Genomic DNA, 17,956 nt, shown 5'->3' on the forward strand with positions numbered 1-17,956 from the left:
TGCTAGCTAGGTCATGACTGATATAGCCAGGTAACTTACATTCTTTGACCATCTGCAAATCCTGACTGTGAACTGGAATTAAGCCTTTATTTTTGCATGAGACTCTTAAAGCCTGGTCTGCTTTCTATAATTGCATCCCAATGAAACTTGTGGTCGAATATGTGTATGCTGTGTAACTTACCCAGAATCTATTACATTAGCTACCATGTAAATAGTTGTTTCTTTGTTCTGTTGCACAATAGTTATGTATAATCGTATTGTTAATAAATTAATAAAAAATATTTAAAAATGGGAAAGAAAAGTGTATACAAGCTGAGAAATGATTTTTTGGGAGGAACTAGATGCTGTGTTTTGGGCCTGAGTGTACCTTCATTTTATGATGACATTCTGTTTGCCTTTGCACTAGAATGGACTGCTTACATTCTTATGTTCAGTATGTCTCCATACAGCATGGTCAGTGCACTAACCATACAGCATGGTTAGTGCACTGAATCCCAAGTAGAATCTCAGCTGAATATCTGAAACTGTTGTGAGGTGGACAGTAAAGCCTTGTCTTCAGAGAATGACAGACTCACCCAAAGTTCCTTGTTTACTGTCTCCAAGCCAGTTCACTTGATGGTTGAACTTCTTCTGCAGCCCTAGCTGCTCCTGTGTTGGAAGCAGGAATGCTGCTGCTGTGTTGATTTGTTATAGTACACTGCTCAACAGTTCTTAGCTGGCATATTTCATATCAGAGATTTACATATGTGGCATTTTTTTCTTTTCGTGTTTCAGTGTCAGTGACAATTCCTCTGGAGGAAAAGTCAAATGCATTGCTTGTCACACTGTAATCATTTCACAGTGACTTACTGATTGGGGGGGGGGGGGGGGCAGATTTTTTTCCTGGGAAGTGGCACAGTTGATATTCCCTCATTGGTACTTGCATTTGGGGATTTAAGCATCTAGGGCATTATTGACAGGTCATAATTTTGTATTAATACTTCATTTCTGAATACATGAAATTTTCTAATGGTTCATCTAAATGCGTGATGACCAAAATAAACAAAATAAACATATAAACAGCTACATCAATAGTTAGCAAGATTAACAGACAAGTAGCTATTAAATTAGAGAGACAGTTAATTAGCTAGCTAGTTAGCTGTCTAGATAGATACAATGATAGATGGATAGACATATCTATTGAGGGATGAATGAATGAATGAACGACTATAGCAGTACAGTGAGTAAGGTACTCCAATTGCATATTTTATCTTCATACTGGACTAAAATTAGCTTTATTGTTTTAATCTATAACTGCAAATTTCAGCAGTGGTGCTGAACTGTAGGTAACTTGGTGCAAAGAGAAGCGGTAGGGTTGAAGGAAACCGTTATGCCAAAACCACAATTCTACAAATTAAAAAAAATAACTTGAAAAAGAAAACAGAAACAATAAAGGAAAGCTCGGCATAGAACTGGAAAAACGGTAGACACCGAAACACAGTCATAGTAGCAATTGTTAAGCAGCAAATCAGGAGCAAGGTTAACATCACTTCCATTTCTTGGTTGTTCAATCACTTGATCTGCTGAGAAAGAAGACCTTTCTGAGTGCTGTGATGTGTTAGCTACATCTGTGTGTATATTAAGAGTGCCACCTGGTGAGGGCTTAGACAGTGTTATTAAATATAGCGCTCCTATGTCTAGCTTATGAGAAGGTAAACAATAGTTTAAGAAAAGTGAAAATGCTTAAAAAATAACAATTGTGAGACACCACTAACAGCCAGATTCAAGGTAAAAGCCTTACTGTCATGGAGTCAAATTCACATATGAAGTAGAACAGCTGAAACTGCATTTAACCAGCTATCCAGTTTGTGTCATATTGCCATTTTATGTTAAGTTGCCATTTTTTTCTTTTGCTTCACTTATCTTGAGTTTGGGTATAATTTTTGTACCACTTTTACTGCATTTAATGAAATTGCGTCACAAGACTTTTATTGTTTTGAGAGTGCCTAACATAAAAATTCTAATCTAGCATGTACTGACTCCAAGTGTTTGCAGTAAGTAGGAAGTCACTGAGTTACAATTCCCATAGGGCCCATTCGTATTTAATGGTAAGCAGAACAGGAATTATGTCAATTAAGCCATTTTTTTCTGGAAATGGGAAAGCTGAAGTGTGTGGTATGTGAAATGAACTACTGTAACAAATATACTGGAAAGAATGAGGACTTGTTTGAAAGAAAAGTTTAGAACACTGGTTGTGTCACTGGACATACACGCTATGTTTAATAAATACAGCTGCTGTTCTTCTTTGTTGGTCTGACTGTTTTGCGATTAATATAGTATTTAGATAAATCCTTAATTCAGATGTTAGATCTCCTGCTGTTCTAATGGTTTTCTGGATATTTAAATGGATCTAGATAACAAAAGGATGACTGTGGTAGGAATGCCTGGGTGCCCATCTCCCTGCTCTCCTCATCTGAAGGGGAGAATTTGAGAATGTCCAGTCATGAGTATGATTCCTAACAAAGATTTGTCATTGAAAAGTGTAACAGCAGGTGTTATTAGTATGCATCTACATATGCCTCACAGGGGGGAAAGTGGGAAGGTATGTATTAGAATAAACATAATTCAGTGAGAGAGTCAGGTAAGCAGCAGCCATTACATGGATTATGCACACTTAAGCCACTGATTGCTTTATTATATAAAAAGAAAAACATGTTGAAATATGTCACTTTCATTTGCTGTAGAAAATATTATAAACATAGTTCCCCTTAAAATTGTATAAAAATACCTTGGGTTTCTCCAGTATAGCACCTTGTCTAATAAATGTTGGCAAGTTTTTCCATTCCCTAATTGGTCTTATGCTAAACAGTTTCTTTCATCTAGATGTTTTAAAACACTTTGTAGCCTACTTCCATGTACTCTTTCAGACTGTACTATTCTGAGACCTATACAGTCCTGCAAAATTCTTTTCTAAGGATTCTTTGTTATTTACTTATGAATGATTTATTTTATCTTATTTTATTTTATGTATTTATCCCTTGTTGGCTGGGTTAGTCCCACTAAGCTGATAACCTCTTTACAGGAGATACCTGAGGTGATATTTATCTTGACTAGGACAAATTTGCCACAGGCAACAGGAAAATAACACTACTCTTTTTGATACGTGTTGTGAAATCTTTCGCATCCACCTGAGCTACCGCTAATTCAGTTAGGCGGAGGATGGGTTTAATGTTTCATTCAAAGGACAATACACTCAGGAGTGCAGCATACCATAATACAATGTAATTAATAGAAAATGAATCCAATCAAGTGGCACTGCAAGACAGCTATAGGGGGTGCAGCATTCCTGAGTTTCCTAGCCTTTGGATGAGGTGTTAGACTAAAACCCCATTTGCCATAACTTGTGGCAGCTCATTTGGATGTAAAAGATCTCATTTCACTTATCAAAAAGAATAAGGGAATTTATGTTAGCATTTGATCACCTCTTAATTGTCTGCAGCACAGGGCAGAAAGCCCTGGCTATCTTAACATTACTGAGGATTTTATTGAGGTTTCCTGATCTTTTTCTAATGGTTGTTTTTACCCTTTACCATTGTTTTTTCTTACTTGAGTCTTGGATTCAATTGTGAATTCCCTTGTCCAAAAGAGGCTGTACAGTGCACTGTGCAGCTCTACCTTAGTGTTGGAGATAAGTCTAAGAAGTGTCCATATCTTGCAATTCACTGTAAACAAAATGAGATCTGTAGGACTCCCTAATTTCATCCCTCTGTCTATTGCCACTTCTTGTCTTTGTTGTATATACATAGTTATTTTTTACACAATTCATTCATAAGATTTGCTACTTATTGATGTGGTATCAATTGGCTGCATTATATCAGTCCCAGGTAACTGGGGACATAAGACCTGTAAGAAGTTACCATGGGTATTGCTTTGTAGGGTGGCAGGTTTATTTGTGGCATAAATAGAGAGCACTAAACAATTAGTCTAAGGCAGTTGTATCCATTTAAAAACATCATTGAATTTAATTTATATTTTTGAAACAGCATTACATGTGTGACTATCTACATGAAGTACACCTGCTTGGTGCATAAATGTCATAATTATGCTAGCATTTTACTTTGACATTGTTTGCCTATATGTCAAGGCCAAGATAATATAACTAACTTAGAGGTGACTAAAACAGACCATATCTTGTGTACCATACGGGTACAGTAGGATGAATAAAGATGTTGTGGAGAATCTCTTAACTGGATGTTTGATGGTACTATCATGCATCAGTATAATGACATTTCTTCATTATCCTGACCATCCAAACTCTTATGTCATATTTCCTGTTACTCTGTGATGTACTTTTCATCCTGGGAGATTTGACCATTGTGGTGCAGTCATTATTAACTTCAGTACCATTGATGCCTTCCATTTTATGAAGTACAGTGAAGGTAACACATAGTATTATCTGCTTGTCTTATTTGGATCAACTGATTTCACAAGATCTTACAGATGTCAGCTGGATCGGATATTTAAGCTAGTGAAGTAAAGATTGTGATGCAATCAATTGAATTTCCCATTTAGGCAAACAAGATACCATCAACTGATCTACCCGGAAGATAGACAGCTGTCTTTCTGGAAGATCTCTTTGGAATCTCAATGACAGTCACCACTGTACACTTTTGAAATCACTTCTGGAAGACAGCCTTAGATTTTCAGTCACCATGATATCTCTTTGAAATGACTTCTGGAAGATGGCTTTGGATTCTCTGTGATAATCACCCTGCCATTCTTTGAAATGACTTCGGACACTTGAACATGTCAGTTGGTTTGAATTTCTGTACTAAGAAGTCTTGACTGGTGTTAAGTGTTCTCTGTTGGCTTGACCTTTCATCTGCTTAATTAATGATGAAAACAGTTAACAATACTGGCTGGTGAAAGACATAGACCTCGTCCACAGCTAGATGATAAATTTGTTATTATCGCCTTGCATTCTGTTAATAAGGTTAAGGGGGTCAGACATCACACCCTGTGGACATTCAGCGTGATTGCCAGAATTGCTCTCCATATACCCTAAGTAGAAAATAATCTTTTCTGAAATTGTTTTATTCTTGCTTTGTCATGTTTCGTAGCATTCAGTAGTATTCTTGCTGAAATACATAGGGAGTTTTATTCTACTCTAAATGCTTATTTTAATTATGAGAAACTGTTTTATTTTAATCTATTTACCAGTTTGAATACATTGCGATTTTGATGAACCATGAACATCTAATTTCATCTAGTGGCAAATATGCATCTTTTTTGACATTGCTTTGTGGCAACATGCTAACAGAATGGATTGTATGCTATTTTATGTGTGTAGTAATTTCACTGACAGCAGTGTAGGAGAGCCAGCTAATTAGAGGAATAGTTGAATGATGCCTGTGAAATTCAAGGACGTGTCTTGCAATAGAATCCGTCCTTCTGCCATGACAGTTTGTGGCTTAGGAATAGGAATGCAGCTTTAGAAAGCCTTTTTTCATCTCTGTCCATGATACAGGGTGACCTCTCTGAGTGCTTCATGAATCTTACCATGCAGCAGATAAAGCTCAGTGCAGCCCTGTGGTATATTCTGCTAAAGCAACCTTACATTTGACCCAGATATATTCACAATTTGCAATGTTTTTCCAGGTTTGAAAATTCTGTTTGCCTGATCTAATGATATGAATGCAGCAACTCTTTGTGCCTTTTTAATTCATCACCAGTTATCGCAGCACTCACTATAGTTAGTGTCATCTTTGTGCCGCTGTCATTGAGATGAGACTGCCACTCCCCTGTGCGTAGCTAGCACTAGTGCCCACACGGATGCTTATTAACAACTTAAATTATTTTCTCCCTAATGATGTTTTCCCACTTTTCCCTCCAGGCTGTAAAAAACATGGGGAGAGAGACAGAGCAAAAGATAAAGGAAAAATGTTAAAGCAACAGTACTCTTTTTCTAAATCTTATGCATTATGCACAGTTTTTTATGGTTAATAAAAGGGATGAGTAAAATGGCAAGATAAATGAGAAACATTTATTTTATGAGTTATTTTGTACCATTTTTAACAGACTATATACAATGATTTTTCTCAGTTTTGTATTATGGAAAACACATATGCTTGCAGCTAACATAAGCAGTTATGAAGCTGAAAGGACACATTAATGTAGCATTTGGAAAATGTCACCTGCACATTATATGTAAATGACAAAACTCTTAGCTATATCCATATATCAGAGAACAATAATCAACATTTTTACTGAAAACCTCTTCCTCAGTCGCCATTTGAATGCTTGTAGAATGTCATTTCAGGCTTGATTATTGACAGACATAAGAGACTGCTGACAGCATCAGATTCACTTATACTTTATTATTAAAACAAGGCCTGCTTCTTGCTTTTATAATAAGTTTAAGTGAATTTTGTGCTGTAAGATGTGTCTTTTGTTGTTTTGTTTGGATGAGTACAATCTGCTGTCAGCTGTTTTTGTAAGGACTTTTACTTAGGTAGTCCATACATAAAATGGTATTAAGGGAGTAGATACACAGTTGTGTGATTTTTTTAAGGAAGTTTATTTTCTCTCACTAATGTAAATAAACTTGCATCTTGCAAAAATAAAATCCTTGTTGTGAACTGATAGCTGCTTGACACAATATCTGTCAAATACCACTATCTGTCCTAGTGTTTGACTTATTGAGGCTCTCAAAATGAGGATGTAAACACACACACACACACACACACACACACACACACACACACACACACACACACACACACTGACAATATTTATCTGGCAGCATTTTTTCCTAGTTTACAACTAATATTTCTGTCTTCTTTTTTATGGACAAGTACTTGAATCAATTAACCTAGTATTGTGTTGCATTTACTGTTGTCGTTCCATTAAACAAACATAATACATGATTTGTTTTATCCTTCCTTGTCAAGTACAAGGCTTTCTTAGGGAGACTGACTTTACCATATGAAATTCCTGATCTAAAGTATAAAATAAAGTATTTAGTTAATTATAAAGATAGTCTCTTTCTAGAATATGCTGTCATAAAAATAAGACTTATTCCCTAAATGTCTTTCATAGTGGCAGTTTTTTTTCCCCAAAAACATTTTTATTTTGTTTTCAATATAAACATACGCAACTGTACATATAACAAATACAATAAAACAATAACAAAACTATTTACAATATTTACATTCATCCATGATAAACAATTATTTTATCCATAAGAAGTTATCAGTATTTATTTAAGATGTTTTCCAATTTTTGCCATGCTGCTTTTTTATGGGTAATGTTATGAGTTCTATAGTAAATGGTTTGCAGTTCTTTTTTACAAACAACTTTTGCTAAATTAATAAATTCTTTAAACATCAACGTTTCCAGTTTAAAGTAATAACTTTTCTGCCAATTGACCAGAGTAACTGAACCTGAGATTTAGGTATTACATTAGGTATAGGAAAATTGAATAAGATTAGTGAGTTAGAAATATGACAGTTATCAGACCATAAAGCCTTTACAAAATATCTGAAGTCTTTGAACAACATTTCTACATTCAATAAACATGTGAACCCAGACAGTGGCAGATCTTAATCTCTCTCTGTTACTCAAAGGAAGAATTCTCCCAGACTGCACTGCTCAAATTTTGAAACAAACCTCAGAGTGCACTGTGCTGTAGTCATATTATCTTTTCTGAGATCTGACACTTATTCCCAGAAGACACAACTTTTCCTGTGTTTGTTTTCATGGTGTTTCTCATTGGTCTCTTGACTGACCAAGCCTTCTTTGCTGTAATAATCCTAAAAGGTCAGATTTAGACAATGCAACTAAACATTAATATGTGTATGTAGTTATTACTTCTTTTGTATCAAGAGGTCCATTCATTCAACAAAAAATATTTCTACAGTTTAGCAGCAGAATAGTTAGTTGTACACAAGATCTTCAGCTAAGCATATTAGCAATAAAATATGCACTATTATTTCTGAATCTTTTTTTTTTTTTTTCAGGTTGAGAATTGCTGATTTGTGCTAGATGACATTCATGGATGCTGAAGTTGGAAAATAAATTTATGTCTTGATAAAGGAGAGGTGAGAAAAAAAACACAGACTAAAGTTATAGTAGCATGTTTATATAATGATGGCAGAATTAAAAGTGTCAGACTGGGGAAATACTATGAGTACAAGTGGAATTTGGTCCAGTTTGTGGTTACCTGCAAAATACCACATATGTGAGTATCTTCAGGATATGCTTAAGAGATGACTCATGCTTTTTAAGGCATTACTATGTCTTAGGTTAAGTATGCATTAGGCACACCAGGGTGTGTAATTACAGGTCGATAACCATGCACCATAAATGTGTTGTTAAGCATGAGCCACTCACACAAAGTGCCTTTAAATATAAGACGAATGTGCAATTATTGACTATAATGGTATATTTCTGAACTGTGTTATTGCGTTTATAACTAATTCAACCTAGAAAAGATTTTTATGACTTTTGAAATAAGAAAGTTTTTTTTATGTTTGAAGGTTAAGAAAAATGTAAAAGCCTAGAGCCACTCGAGTCATACCAATAATATAGCCTAAACTGGTCTGCTATGTACATAAGTACATCTGAGTAATCATGTTCATAAAATTGTATACCCTTTTTTAACCTTCTCTACAATTTACATACTTGAAATATCCATGCTACTGCAGAAATACTAACAAAAAAAGATTATGTTCTCCCGAACCATTAAATTCCTGGCAGGGAGCTATCTGAAAATAAGGCCTCATTTATCCTCATTAATGAGTAGCTTTTAAGACATTATATGCATGTTAAATTTAAAGTACTTGCACAAACTTTTCCATGTTGCAGAGAACAGACTAATGTTTTCATCAGCCTGTTCCCAAAGATAGTTATTGCTGGACTAGTATTTTAAATATAGTATTAGGGAGAATCACCCTTGAGAATACATATTTAATTTTGTATCTAGCTAGTAAAAGACTATATATGTTGGGTCATTAAGGTTGCATATGGAAGGATAATATAAATTTAATTTAACCATATGCAATATAATGCTAGCCTACAAAGCAAATCATTAACCAAAACACTGTCTTTCCAAATACTGTCCATAGCCGTTAATAGCTCTTTATTCTCTTTACTAGTCTTATTAAGGTAAATCTGACTGCCTTTTATCAACACACACACACACACACACACACACACACACACACACACACACACACACACACACACACACACACACACAATAGAATGGAAAGGGGTGGTGATGTTATCGAAATGTAATTTTATACCTTTACTGCAAGATCAATACTTTTGATTAAAGTTTTCAAAGAGAAAGTTCCTCAACAAAAATTATGTAAGTGGCAGATAGAATGGTATCATGTACATTTTAGAGTAAGTACAAATCATGTGACTTAATTGCTTAATGAATTTTAGTATCACTGATGAAAAGAAGATACAGTGTCTTAAAATTGTTATTAAACTATAATGATAATTTTCAGTTAATAATTTGTATTTAATAATTACATTGCTGATTGTCTCATCATATATCAGAGGTTGTGCCCCTAAAACTCATCACTTTTCACTATCATCCAATCAGAATTTGTTGCCTTTAACTATTGTGACAAAAGTGAAGGCACATCCATTTTATTTTTCTAATAGCAAAGGTTATAGTAAACTTTGCCATAAGTCTCTGTCCCTTACTAGTGTACAATAAGATTAATTCATTTCAGTGAGAACATAACCTTTTGATATCTTGAAAAATCTGAACTTTCCTGTGGCTAACAAACAACATTAGCGGAAGGCCGAGAAGAAAAAACATTTAAAACTGCATTTGAATTTTAGACCTACATATAACTAGATTGCTTTAAAAATGTGACTGAATTGTTTCCCCATTTGAATATGCTTTTCTACTCACTAGTCATTATTTTGTCATTGTTGCATTCTTTGTGTATGCATTGTTATGTTTGTCTGTGAGCCATACTTATCTAAAGATAAATAGAACTTGTGCAGAAAGCAGAACATAGCACAGAACAGTATTCTGTTTAGTAGTTTACTAGCCAATTATTGTGCATGTATGTGTGTGTGTGTGTGTGTGTGTGTGTGTGTGTGTGTGTGTGTGTGTGTGTGTGTGTGTGTGTGTGTGTGTGTGTGCATACATATATATATAACAAATGTAAAATAAAATAAATAAATAAATAAAAATATATATATCTATGGGTTCACTTCTAGAGCTCGAAAGCTCAACATCCTGAATCTCAAAATAGTGAACTCAAAATCTCAAAAGCTCAAAATACTGAAAACTTATAATACTGAATCTCATAATATCGAAAAACATCCAGGACACCATTTACTATATTGCAGCAGAAATACATACAGAAACATATTACTCTTCTACAGCTATAAACAGGGGGGCAAGCCCCCCTGAACTTCTCATGTGAGGGTGTGTGGGGGCACATCCTCCCCACTTGGGGGGTATAGGAGGGCTTGCCCCCTGCTTATAGTTGGAGTGGACTAATATGGTTGTTGTTTCTTTGTTTCTGTATGTATTTCTGCTGCAACATAGTCTGTGTTGTTGTACTGTATGTTTTTCAATATTATGAGTTTTCAGTATTTTGAGCTTTCGAGATTTTGAGTTCAGTATTTTGAGATTCGGGATTTTGAGCTTTCGAGATTTAGAAGTGAATCTATATATATATAGATACATATATATCATCATCATCAGCCCCCTTTTTCCCATTTTTTCTACATGGGGTTGGGGTATTGTGTTAACTGTCGCCAACTCTCTTGATTCAGTGCCACACTCCTGCCTTCTTCAACACTCATGCCTGACTGTCGCAGATCTTCTTTCATACAATCCATCCACCTCTTTGCTGGATATCCTCGCTTCCTCTTACCTTCTTCCTGTTTGTCCCAAATCTTCCTCACCAGATTGTCTTCTGCTTTTCTGCACATGTCCAAACCACCATGGTCTGTTCTCTTTGATCTTTCCTGCAATTGGAGCTAATTTGGCTTCTGCTCTTATGCCCTCATTTCTTCATCTGTCCCACAGTGTACATCCTACCACCTTTCTCAGGCACTTAATTTCCATCACTTCTAGCTTCTTCACCTGCTCTGCCTTTAATGCCCAGGTTTCTGTACCATACAGTAGTACTGGTCATATCACTGTCTTGTACACCTTACTTTTCAGCTTCTTTGGAATTCTTTTGTCATAGACTACACCTGATATTTTATGCTAGTTGGCTGCAGCCCCTCTGTTTCTAGCTTTGACCTCTTCATTCAGACTATCCTTCTACTCAACTACCCCTCCCAGATACTTGAAGCTGTTTACCTGTTCCACTATCTTCCCTTCTATCTCTAGTCTCAGCTTCTTCTGATTTCCCCAATTTGCTGCCATTACCACCATCTTATTTGTGCTTAGTTTCATCTTGTGTGCCTTCAGCTTTGCATTCCATTCTCCTATCCTTTGCTGAAGTTCTAGCTCAGAGTCTGCCTGTACCGCCACATCATCTGCATACAGCAGCTTTGTTGATCCATTCCCTCCAACTAATGTAGTCCATCACCAGTATGAACAGCAGTGGGCTCAGAGCTGAACCCTGATGTACACCCACTCCCACTGGGAACCCCTCTGTGAGCCCAAACACTGTTTGTACTTGAGTCATTGGGTCCTTGTACATAGCCTGCACTAATTCTACCAATATTTCTGGGACTTCAAGCAACCGCAGTACTGCCCAGATCAGCTTTCTTGGGACCTTGTCATATGCTTTCTCCAAGTCTAGGAATGCCCAGTTGGACTGTCTCCTCATCTCTAGCTTCTTCTCAAGTATCTGTCTCAATGCAAACATCGGGTCAATTGTGCTGCATCCTGATCTGAATCCAAACTGCTCATCTCCCATCTTACATTCTACTACTCTGCATACCTGTTTATCAGTCACCCTCTCCAGAACTTTCATGCAATGTGATAGGAGTTTGATGCCCCTGTACTGCCCACAGTTGTGGATGTCCCCTTTGTTCTTGTACACTGGCACGAGTATGCTTATTCTCCAGTCATCTGGGATATGCCTTTCTCTCCACACTGCTATTAGTGCCCTCAGGAGCCATTTCTCCCCTATCTCACCCAACATCTTTATCATATCTGCTGTGACCTCATCTGAGCCTGCTGCTTTCCCTGACTTCATCTTCCTTAGTGCTGTTCTTACTTCTTCTAAGGTGGGCTCCTCTTCTTCTCTCATTGTTGTCTGTTTTTGGGGCAGTACAGCTTCTGTGGGGTTTTCTTCATTCAGAATCTGCTGGAAATACTCCTTCTATCTACCTTTGATGTCCTCTGGACTGATGAGCAGGTTGTTGCTGGGATCCCTTATGAAGGGTATCTGACTATCTTCTTTATCTTTCTGTCTTTGCTTTGCAACCTGATATAGTTTCTTTGTGCCCCTTACTGAGTCACTTTCCAGAAGTTGGTGCCTCCGATGCCCTATTCTTTGCTATTGCTACTTCTTTCTTAGCTTCTTTGTTAGCCAAACAGTAGTCCTTCCTAGCCTGGTCAGTATTTTCTGTCTCCCACTTCTTCCTGCACTACTTCTTTCTTTTGATGACTTCCTGGACTTCTGCATTCCACCACCAGCTTTTCTTATGTACCTTATTTCCATACCTGGCTCGGCCACATACCTTTTCTGTAGTCCTAACATGCTGTTATATGTCATTTATACATGTACAAATTATACAGATTATTGCAGGGTTTCCATGCTACTGTCACTCTTCATTACACTGTTGCTCTTGAAACTCTTTTAAACTTTTTTCTAGTTTTGTAACAATATTAGATATATCCAAATTGCTTTACAGCAAGGTACTATATTGAGGGCATAGGATTATTCAGTGCAAAAAAGCACAATAGGCATGCATTTTTCCCCTTCTGGTTCATTCTTTCTGGCTTATGCCAATACCCCTGGTATCGCTGGGTTTACCAGCCTCTTCTACAGTTCCTAGACCATCTCTGATTTAAGGCCAAGGTTACTGTAGAACCTAAGGGCTCCTGAGGGGTCATTACTGACTGTGCTATCATTTGTTTTTCCATTTATGATGTACCCCCTTGATTTCTCCCCTGTTTATGCCCAAGGGTTACTCCCCTCTATGGACCATGTCTCCCTGCAGGCCCCCCACATGGACAAGCCTCCCCCAACAAAAAAGATACCTAAGCCACTATTTGAACATGGATTGCATGGGCCGAAGATAGAGCTTTATCTTTTTATGCCATGGCACTTGCCATATTCATAATTTTTTTAATAAACAACTGGAAATTAAAAGTACTCTGTTTTTTAAATAAACAAGCCATGACAGCTTTCAAACAAAGATAGCAACTTGGTATTGATAGTATGAATATTGCTCAGGACAAAAATACCTAAAAGTCATGGCTATTTAATTTGTAGATGAATGAACCTCAGCACACAAATATTTCCCATTTGTTGTATAAATAAAAATAAAATTTTTGGCTCTGTAGTCAAAATATTAATCAGAATTAAAATAATCACAAAATGACTGGTTTTCATTTATGCATGTATCTGAGGTTTTTAAACTAGCAGAAGTAAATACATCACATCTCACACTTGTGTATTATGCACATGCATAGATTAGTAATGAGACATGACAGAGTATGCATTATTTTGTAATGTCATATTTGGATTGAACTGAAGTATAGGTCTAAAGTATATGTTATGATCTTTGCTAAATTGATGCTGTTACACATTATACAATAAATGGCAGGAACAATCAGTCAGTATGTATTGTGCTTCCAGACTTCCAGAAGTGGTGTTGCTTCCTTGTAAATCCCTTCTGAAATGCTGCGTACTTCAAGCACAAGATACTTCTGAAGACAAAATGCCATAAAAATACAGGGATAACCAAGTTATATAGAGACGTCTTCAAACATTAGTGGTATGATAAAGTAACAGAAATAGCCAACTGAAATTCATTTTACTACTTTGAGTTTTCTACTTTTAGTGCTATGTGATTAACATACTATGAGAGTTATCCCTCAAAGTCCATCATCATGTAGAGGATTATGATTGGGTCTCTGATCATAACCCTTTATTATGTGTTTGAGACATGGATCTTGGCATCCATGTTGAGAACACATACTAATGTCAAAACAATGGAAGGCTTATGCTTCATGAAATCAGATGAGTAATCCAAAAATACAAGAAAATGAAGATCGATAACCAGTCAAGACAACACAGTAGTAAGACAACTCTAAAAGGGACTATGAAAGTAAAGTAATAAAGTACTGTCTCAGTACTCCATTCTGTTTACTGTTTGTTGACCTTCAGTTTTATGCAGTTTTGGAGCACATGATAATGGGTTATGATCGCAGACCTGATCATAATTCTTTGCAGTGCATGAAGCTTTATCTGCTCTGTGTACTAATGGTTACAGGAAAAAAGGCACTAAGAGTTTTACTGGATCTGAAAGCCAAAAAGGACTTAGTGAACACTGAAAGATGTGAGGCATTTTATTATGCTACAGTCAGGGACAGATTACTGGCACAGACAGCAGGCAGAAACAAATCTGTTTTTAATTCTGCTGCTGCTGTTTGCTGACCAGTACTGCCAGATTTAACTGTCTACTGTGATTCCAAATCTTAATAACTTAAGCAGGGGTGCTTAATAATTGTTAGGATCATGTATCATGTTATAGAAGCTCTTAACTGTTTTTCTTTTTTTGTGATATCAGAGTATAATCACCATGTTCATGCACTACAGAAATATTTCGTCTCTGATATTTTACATAATCTAGTCATTTAGCAAACATGTTTCTATCAAACTGTTACAAGCTTAACTTGAATGCCAAATATTTTGCTTTGCTATAAAAAATGAGTATTATAGTCAAGCTGAAAGCATATCTGAACAATAGTGTGGTACCTTAAAAAAATGTAATAATAGGAAGGGTATGTAGGAGTTCTGAATGACATTTACTCACTCTGAGCCTTAGCGTTAGGTCCAGGAGTATGTAGGAGTTCTGAATGACATTTACTCACTCTGAACCTTAGCGTTAGGTCCAGGAGTATGTTGGAGTTCTGAATGACATTTACTCACTCTGAGCCTTAGCTTTAGGTCCAGGAGTATGTAGGAGTTCTGAATGACATTTACTCCCTCTGAGCCTTAGCATTAGGTCCAGGAGTATGTAGGAGTTCTGAATGACATTTACTCACTCTGAGCCTTAGCGTTAGGTCCAGGAGTATGTAGGAGTTCTGAATGACATTTACTCACTCTGAGCCTTAGCATTAGGTCCAGGAGTATGTAGGAGTTCTGAATGACATTTACTCACTCTGAGCCTTAGTATTAGGTCCAAGAGTATGTAGGAGTTCTGAATGACATTTACTCACTCTGAGCCTTAGCGTTAGGTCCAGGAGTATGTAGGAGTTCTGAATGACATTTACTCACTCTGAGCCTTAGAGTTAGGTCCAGGAGTATGTAGGAGTTCTGAATGACATTTACTCACTCTGAGCCTTAGCGTTAGGCCAATAGTATGTAGGAGTTCTGAATGACATTTACTCCCTCTGAGCCTTAGCGTTATGTCCAGGAGTATGTAGGAGTTCTGAATGACATTTACTCACTCTGAGCCTTAGCGTTAGGTTCAAGAGTATGTAGGAGTTCTGAATGACATTTACTCACTCTGAGCCTTAGCGTTAGGTCCAGGAGTATGTAGGAGTTCTGAATGACATTTACTCACTCTGAGCCTTAGCGTTAGGTCCAGGAGTATGTAGGAGTTCTGAATGACATTTACTCACTCTGAGCCTTGGCGTTAGGTCCAGGAGTATGTAGTAGTTCTGAATGACATTTACTCCCTCTGAGCCTTAGCGTTAGGTCCAGGAGTATGTAGGACTTCTGAATGACATTTACTCCCTCTGAGCCTTAGCTATGTAGTCCAGTATGTAGTAGTTCTGAATGACATTTACTCCCTCTGAGCCTTAGCGTTAGATCCAGGAGTATGTAGGACTTCTGAATGACATTTACTCCCTCTGAGCCTTAGCGTTAGGTCCAGGAGTATGTAGGAGTTCTGAATGACATTTACTCCCTCTGAGCCTTAGCGTTAGGTCCAGGAGTATGTAGGAGTTCTGAATGACATTTACTCCCTCTGAGCCTTAGCGTTAGGTCCAGGAATATGTAGGAGTTCTGAATGGCATTTACTCCCTCTGAGCCTTAGCGTTAGGTCCAGGAGTATGTAGGAGTTCTGAATGACATTTACTCACTCTGAGCCTTAGAGTTAAGTCCAGTCCTACAATAAGGCACAATACTGGAGTACATTATTGGCATAGTAGAACTGCATATTAAGTTAAATACTACAACTACTAATAATGTTGCTATAGCCAAGTTACACAGAGTGATGTTATTGTATAATCCCATCCACGGTGTATTTGCATAGGAGTTAGTAAACTGTCTCAGATTAACAAAGTCACCACATAATGTTCTTTTCACTTTAGTGTGTAAATCACTTCTGCATTGGCCTTTAGTTACTTAAACTTATAAATAATTACAAGAAGAATTCACTGGTGTCTAGGTTAATGCACAGCCTGAAACAAGCTACAGTAAGGTGAAGGTCTGCAAGCAGCTTCTGGTAAGCATGGATTTTTAGCTTCTGGTAAGCATGGATTTTTTTAAGTGGATAATGTCCACCAAATGGAATGGTCTCTTTTAATGGGTAACCATGGAACTTTAACTTTGTAAAATGATTTTCACAGAGTCATATATTATGTAAATGGCAACAGAAAGGTTCAAACCCATGTCCACATAATGAAGGTGATTGGCTATTTGCAGTCATATCCCCCACTGGTTAAAAAGCAAGGTAAAAAGGGGAAGGGACATGGGAAGATCGACATGATTCATTCATTCTAGGGAAGCCTTTCTCAAGTAGTAAAGTCTGTGATGATGGAATTGCAAAAGCAGCATCTCAACCTAAAAAGAATTATGTGACTGACTTTGGGGTGAGGCCATGAACTTTTGTTTTTTTTTGGGGGGTTGGCTCCATCATAGCTGATCAGCACTCATTTCCAGTGTTCTCCTTGATTGCTAGGTCAAGTGATCCCTCCCACCAATTCCCAGACTTGATCCATCCATGTTCTGGGCTGGCAAGGAGACTGAGGCATCCAGAGGAAGCATTATACTGCTTACAAGGGACTGTTTTTCTGTTATTATCCCATCCCTGCACATACCCAGAAACACTCTGAGGGCAGAACATGTAATGGCCACCAGCTCTGAACTTCCCCCTCACTTATACAAAGGGCTGAAGGTAGGAGGATGCCTTGCCAACCATCAGGCAATACAGACTGTTCCTTTCTCGGTCTCCATCAGGAAATTCAAATCATGTGAGCTTGTTTCAAATGTGTGTGCCTCTACCCTCTTCACCCAGAATGGGTACACATGTTCTCCTTGCCTACATTGTCAGGGGCTTCTACAAAAATTCAAATTCTGGTCACCTGGGCTCCAGTCAGTGCTTTATACCTCTATGCCACTGGATCAGGCTTTTCTCAGGGTAGATTCATTGAGCATCATTAATATATATAACTAAGCAAATAAATAAAAAGAAATATGTTGGGACTGGACATGAGTTTGAAAGTTAGTAATGAAGCAAGGGCTTCTTCTTCTTTTTTGCAAGCAAATCACAGCTCATGTATTCAAGTGATCAGATAACATGCAGGAGTCTGCAACTTGCATAAGCCAGAGCTTGGTAAGCATAGGCAGGTAGATGTCTGTTAAATATAATAACATGAGCCATTCATCAGGTGAAGCTGGAGATTGATTTCTGACATGGGAGAGACTGAACTGGTAAGGAAATCCCAAAACCTTTGAACAGGTAGGCCATTTCAAAATGTATACTTAAGATCTGCTTCAGTGTCTTGCCAGTTTGAACTCTGAACCTGATATTTGTTCCTCAGTTTGGTATTATCATCAGATGTCCAGTGATCTTTATAAAT

This window comes from Protopterus annectens, chromosome 7.part0 (genome assembly GCF_019279795.1).
Source record: "Protopterus annectens isolate FY-2018-M chromosome 7.part0, PAN1.0, whole genome shotgun sequence".
In the NCBI taxonomy this organism is placed as follows: domain Eukaryota; kingdom Metazoa; phylum Chordata; order Ceratodontiformes; family Protopteridae; genus Protopterus; species Protopterus annectens.